Source organism: Cyanistes caeruleus, chromosome 1 (genome assembly GCF_971803275.1).
Source record: "Cyanistes caeruleus chromosome 1, bCyaCae1.hap1.1, whole genome shotgun sequence".
In the NCBI taxonomy this organism is placed as follows: domain Eukaryota; kingdom Metazoa; phylum Chordata; class Aves; order Passeriformes; family Paridae; genus Cyanistes; species Cyanistes caeruleus.
In genome coordinates this window covers 147,210,037-147,217,122 of record NC_141701.1, presented here as the reverse complement: position 1 = coordinate 147,217,122, position 7,086 = coordinate 147,210,037, and the positions used below count along the sequence as shown (strand labels likewise).

The 7,086-nt window shown below is 41.2% G+C and overlaps 1 long non-coding RNA gene across 1 annotated transcript; it reads left to right on the top strand.

The window, feature by feature from the left end:
* The first annotated feature begins 4,547 nt into the window (after nucleotides 1–4,547).
* On the top strand, nucleotides 4,548–6,235 carry LOC111925598 (uncharacterized). Its single transcript, XR_002862316.2, has 2 exons — nucleotides 4,548–4,760; nucleotides 4,944–6,235. It is a non-coding gene; the product is annotated as an uncharacterized LOC111925598 (long non-coding RNA).
* The last annotated feature ends 851 nt before the right edge of the window (nucleotides 6,236–7,086 follow it).

Here is a 7,086-nt window from a genome sequence, read left to right as displayed (position 1 = left end):
TGCCAGCCCACCTTCATAACAGGGTTTTGCCAGGTGGACATCAGCTCTGGATAGGTCAGAAAACTGAGGCTGACACTTCTGTAAGTATTAATCTTCATCTGCAGACCTCTTCAGTGGGATTCTGAAAATATTCATGCCTGATCCACATCAGACAAAGCTCTGTGTCTCCCCTCTTGCTAGCTCCAGCTGCCTACATTGGATTAGCAAAGGTTGGAGGATTCGTGCAGCCTGAGCTCCAAGCAGCTGTAACAGGCACAGCAACAGAAATGGTGACCTGTAGATAACAGGCCTTTTCTTTTGCCACTAGAAATACAGTTCTTACAACATACAGTCACTCCAACAATGTTGGAATTCACAGCACAAATGTTCTGGAAAGTGTTCCCGGCACAGGCAGAGCTGGTAGACTTGGAGTTTAAAGGCCACAGGAATCAATCTGAACATCTCACACAACCTTACTGTGACAGACCCAGAAACATGCCCCAGGCTTCTTGCATCAAACGCTCACACCTTGTGATTGAGCCAGAGCTCTTTTTCTCAAAAGGCACCCAAACCTTCATTAATGTCATTAATTAACTTCATTTCAAAAGGGACTGCTACCCTCTTTAACTGATCTTACTCTAACTGTTAATTTTAGGCTACAAATGGCTACTTAACTTCCTCTTCATACAAACAGGGGCTCCCCAGGAAGGATGCCTTTCAACTGGGATACAGCATGTTATCAAAGCAAAGGAGAATTTCCTCTCTCTCTCTCACAATGGGGAGAAACGAGGTTCTGACTACAGCAGTGTCACTCACTGAGATGACAGGTTAGGATAACTGTGTATGATTGCAGACTGCAAGATGGTAAAGTATGTGCAAGCCACCTTCCAAATCCCAGGATGTATATTGCTCTTTTCCCCTGAGGAAAAAAAAAAAAAATCTTTTTTTTTCACCACCTCACTTTGGGTACCATGCTCAGACCTCACTCCTTTGAAATTACTTCAGTGTGGCTCTTACAGCTTTGGGCCAGCACCAGCAGAGCCCCAAACCCAGACTTTAGTTTTTTAAACCATGATTTATTTTACTGCTTGGAATTTTTTGTGAAAGAGCCACGTGAGCATCTTGCATCTTCAAATCACTGTGACTGTGCCCGCCCTCACAATCCTGTGCAAAGACAGAAAGTTAATTAAACATGTGTTTAATTTATAAATGTTATCCCTTCTGGGGAGCAGAGTACAACTCCAGCTAAAAGGCAATGCTGTGTTTATTTTACTTCTTCATTGGCTGTTCCCAACCTGCAGTGGTTTATGGATATAAATAATGTTTTAGAGTAGGGAATGGTTGTGGTGGAAACTAAGCCCAACATTTGAATAAGCCATGAAGAAAGAGTAACTTGAATCATGCAATGATTTCTAGGAAGCTGAAACAACTAATTCTTTCATGGGTAGAATATAAGCCAAAAAATAAAGCTTCAGTGTCCCATGGTGACAGCAAAATTTAAAAGTATAGTATTAAAGAAAGCAGAATTCCCCACTGGTATATGAAAACAATATTCTCATTTAGGCCAGCAGAAATCTGGACTAGTTCCATTTGGATCATTGAGTTTGCCCTGGATTTACCCCAGGGTAAATGAGAACAGAAGACAATCCTCCCAGGTTTTCTATCAGGGCCAGACTCCAAGAAGGCAATATCCATAGGCAGGACCTCTGCATCACCACTGGAATCTGCGTGGATTGAAATATTTGTGCTCCCCATTGTCTTCTGCTTCTGATAGGGCTCCTTTCAAAAAGCAACCCCACTCCAGCTCAGCTCCTGTAATGTTCCCAGCTGCTTGGGAAAGCTCATAGCTAATTCCTGAATAATTGCAAGTATTTGTCATAGGGAAAAAAATAATATCTGAAGACATGTGCACCTAGGCTGTTGTGAGAGACTGCACTCCAGACAGCAAAAAATGTACACCATTTCTGAGTATGGATGTTTATCACTTAAAACACAACTATTTAAAAATAAAAAAAAAAAAACTAACAAAAAATGCAACATTAAAACAGAGTTTCATGATGCTGTAAATGAAATGTAACCTCCAGTATTTCAGTTGCTGTTAGTAACTCCACTACCTTCAGCTACTCATAAATCTATGAGAGCAAGTGGTGTTTGCATGTCCCACACCTGATACAGGGAAGGGAACCCAAGAAGGTTTCTGAGACAGGGACCATCCCATCCTCCCATACTGCACCAGAGGAGGATCAGTCTCTAACCCAAGTGCCAAAGGGCAGGACAAACACAGAGTTGTAGGACAATCATACAGCAATCTCTATGTTTTACTGCACTGGTGACATCCCTTGAGAGTTTCAGGAAATAATGGCAAAATCCCAGAGACCAGGCAAAAGGGCATGTCCTAAAGATGACTACAGTTTGTTACTTGGATTAACAATAGGCAGGTAATGAAGTTGCTTTCTGTTATTTTGTAGAGCTTTATTTTCTTTCTACATAAACTGTCCTCACTCCATTTACGCCTTTTTCAGCAGAACACTTGCAAGCTTAAATTTAAACATGAGTATGAACCCAATCAACATATCTCCTCTGGCTGCTAAGAGAAGCCCCCAGGCTATTTAAAAAAATCAGACTGTATTCACAGAGAATTTATGGTGTTGACTCAGACACTGCCAGAGCACATTTTCTAAGGGGTGCAGTGTAGGCATCACATTTGGCTTCAGCTGGACTCAAGGAAGAGTTTTGTGCTGGTACTATCAGGATCCTGAGCAGAGCTGAGGGAGGAAGCCAGGTAAGTAAACTCAGACCTGGCTGACACATTTTGCACCCACAAAGAGAACCTTGGTTAGATTCATGCAACAAAGCCAACCCAGGTGCTGCTCAAAATTCAGCCTAATGTTTGTTCTACGTTCCCACAGGTAATATCCCCATAGCAGTGGTTTATATTACTGTAAGAAAAGTATTTTAAACACTTTAATGGCCTGCTTTATACCCATCCTTACCTTCAGTGGGTGCAGATAATTGCTGGTGCAATTTTGTACCCCCAGTTATTTGCAGTTTTGGTGCGTGTCACTGACGTGTCTAACTAGCTGATAAGATACGTGGGTGCAATCAGATGCTGTAATTAGAAGTTTAAATGACACGAACTGCACCCACACATAACTGCTAGTGCAAAATTGTATCCATAACATCTTGGAAGTAACAAAGAGAGGAAGGACTTAGAAATTTGTCCCTGCAAATGTTAATTTGCATAGCAATGGAGCTCAAACCTATTTGGCAAATAGACTTTCATTACACAAGATTTAAGCCAATTGATTCTAAACAACCTGAGAGTGTTCAGACACTCTGCATTAGATACAGCATCTTAAAAATTATACTAGTCTGCTGAACTAGGGCAAGGAACTTTTCTCTTGAGTTAGGTAACACATAACTCATGTCTTCGTTACTGCCTTAGCCATGGTTGGAGTAAGCAAGAGCCTTTTTTTGCAATGACAGATTTTTATAGTGATTTCTCAAGGCTGCAGCACAGAGTAAGTGTGTTTCCTATTTCATGATAAGCAAATGGTGTGCAACAAATAAGAAGGTTCTTCCTTTGGAGTTTCTCTTGACACCATAATCATTTAATATACAATTATATATTACAGCCTACTGCAAGGCAGGAATTTTAAACTGACACCTCTTTGCAGGCATTATGCAAAGTTTTGGGAGCCTCAGAGGAGTTTTCAATGGTTTTACTGGGAAGAGACAGATACATTTTGATGCTAAATCAGAATCATTGGTGTTTCTCTTATTTTATTGCTGTTTTAGCCCCAAGGCCCTGTTTAACTATCCCTGTGCACTACAGTGTGTGCCACACAACTGGAAATATTTCTTCAGGCTATTTGTTATTTCTCCCTCTCTCCTGGCCAAGGGAGACTGTGAGAAAAACTGAACCAAGTAAGACTGAACAAGCCAAAAGGAGAGCCCAACAGATGTGAGTATAGAGGGATGAAACAAAAATGCTGAGAGACCACATCCTTTCATCTGTGCCCCAGAATTTTGGCTCATCAGGGCAGCCTTTCCCCTTTCTGGGAGAGGGAAGCATGAGGAGACCATGGCAGAGAAACACAGCATGGGCTTCTTGCTGTGCCTTGGGGTGATCCAGCTCCCCAGGGTTGTGGAAGGAAGTTCTGTTTGGCCTTCTGAGGACAGGAGAGCAGTTTTCAGACAAGGAACATCATTTTACCTCCTGAGAAGAGCCAAATGGAGAATTGTCTACCCTGAACTATACCCAGTCTCTCCAGAGTCACGTTGCCCTTTAGCCAACCTGTGCCTACTTCCTCAACTGGGATATTCCCACTCCCAAGCATCACAAAAGTTTCAAATCTTCAGAAGGTGTCCATCCTGAGTTCAGGAAGTTTTCTTTTCATCAGACCCTATCAAGCATCATACATCTCAACTTGGGAGCAGCCCCTGCTGTGCATTCCAAAGCAGCACAGACCATGGCAGCTTCTTCCTGAGTCCAACTTGGTTCCCCACCTCCCATCTCTGCTTCAAATTCTTTGCAGCTGACCCTAGAAGAAACGAGCCAGAATCCCAGCTGCCCCAGAAGCAATCCCTGGAGAGCAGGGCTGGTTAATGGCAAACAGCTGCAGCTGTTAATGTCTCAGGGGATCTGGGCTTTAGCAGTGAAGGTCCAAGGTTCATGTCCTGTTGACAGACTGTAAGATTGATACTGGTCATCTCTCCTAGAAAAATACAGTGGGGATCACCTTCTTGAGGCTCCAGGTGCCTGGAACAAGAGGAAGCAGGTGATGTCTAAAGCACCATGTTGTCCTCTTGGACGGATAAAGAAAGATGCTCTGGTGGCTTTAAATTGGTTTTCTCCTACTATTTTTTTTCTCTGATAGACTTTTCTCCAATTATCACACACTGTGGCAGTCTGTAGACTGACTATTTCACACCACCTGAATCAAATGTCTGCTCTCTGTTAGGTGTACAGGATTTCCATATGCCCTGGTCACTTCTACTGCCATCTCTTCTCTTGAACCTGTGGAGTTGTTGGCTGTGTTAGCCAAACCATCCCTCTCAGCCCATCAGACCTCTCAGCTAACACAGCAGAGGGATCCAAGTAGAGATTACAAAATGGCAGGTTCCTGAATCAGTCTTGGTGTTGAGCAGCACTCAGCCACAGCCTTGGATCTCCAGGATGAAAGTAAAGCAGAGTTCACATTACTGATGAATAACTCAAAAACGGGGTGAAATTGTCTCACCAAAGCAAAACTGTTAAGGTCAAACTATTAGATAACAGCTGAGTTTGTCAAAGAACTGGAGATCTCTTGGCCCAGCTTGCCATGGCCATCTGGCTACATAGTGCTGCCTTGATAATGCCAATCTTCACCTCCATCCTCTGGGACGTGGGAGAGGGCAGAAGAGCCATCATCCATCTATGAGGTTTGGCTGTGGTAATAAGGAGGCCACTGCAGCCATGAATAATCTTTTTTCCACAGTTTCCACAACCCATATGGTGTGAAAAGCTGGACAAGGATTTGTAAATGAATTGAGCCCAAGAGTAATTACACGTTCCTGCAGATTACTTGGTGCCGTAATTGCACTTAGTATTTACCATGTGACCTAAGCCAGAAATAATCATGTATTTACTTTATATTTATATTGTAACGTGCCATGTACTGTAATTATACTGCCACTCCATGGTACTTAACACATCATTGAATGTTCCACAATTATCATGTTAGTAAATAGCACTTACTGAGATTTGTGGCCTGTAATTTCAAGCATTACCTGCTAAAGATTTATTGTAGGAATGTCAAAAAAATGTTTCTTGACAATGTAATTTCATGTAAAAAATGTCAAGTCCTAGAACCAATAGGAACCAGTTTTAAAAATTTCAAAATTTGAAAATACAAAAGGAAATCTAGGTTCAAAATTAAGGGCTTTTCCAGTAAAGTAATGATCACTTCCATAAAGAATTCTCCAAATTTTTCTGCTTGAGGTTCCAGAATATTATAAATTCAAACTGTCAGACTTATGTGATTAAATGAAAGAATTAAATCCACCTTGAGACTCTTAAAGAAAAATGTTTTGGGAGAAGTTAATATCCACTCAACCTCTCATTTAATTCTGATTAAATCTCTGAGTGGCTAAAACTAAACCTTGGATTTTCTGAATTGATTTATGCTTTTGTATACATTTGGTCATAGATGTATTCTCTGCTGTTTCAGTAGAGCTACTCATGTGAATAAAGTCAAGCACATGCTTTGCTGTTGCTTTGGTGTTCTAAAAAGTATGCACGAAAGTTTTAAGATATTGGTCAAATTATGATCATTCAAACAGAAATTATTTAGAAAAAAATCAAATTTTCACGATTCCTCCTCCCGTGGGATTTTTCCATATTGTAACACATATGGGTGCCTGAACTCTTGCAAAAATAATTAAAAAAAAAAATCAATAAAGACCCAAGATTTCCAGCTCATGTCAATCCCCATATTAAAACATCACAAAACCTTTAAAGAAACCACCCCAAGCTTCCCTTCCTTCCTTATGTATTCTGTGTTGACCACAAGCCCCATAGAATGGTGTCTAATGTAGAGATCCAAAGCTGGAATTAGGAATACCTTCTTTTGCTCCTCTGACTCAGGACAAGCCATTGCATTCAAACTGAAGGAATGAAATCCTGGCTGCACACGTAATTAGCACTTCTTCTGCTGAACCCTCTGAAGACTAGGTTATTCCCCCAAAACCTCATCTCTTACTTCAGCCTTGATCTGCCCAATATATACAAATGAGCTTAGCTTTAAACACTGATAGTACCATTTACCTCATTAACTAGAGCCAGATGAATAATTCATAGTGCATATTTTATCGAATGAATCTCACTTCTTTTTGTGTTTGTGAATTGTCTGCAAATAGATTCTTGATTGGACTCTTCATCTAAAATTATTTGCAGATTTTTTCGGTGAATCATAATCAGTCTGCAGATCATTTGTGAGCCGTACACAGCGAGCAGTCACAGTTTGCAGCTCATGCTGTGTGGGTTCACTGTAGGAACATCAAGGTAACACTCCTGTTCCCTCCCTGGAAAGGCTTATGCAACCAATGAACAGCAGGATGAATTTC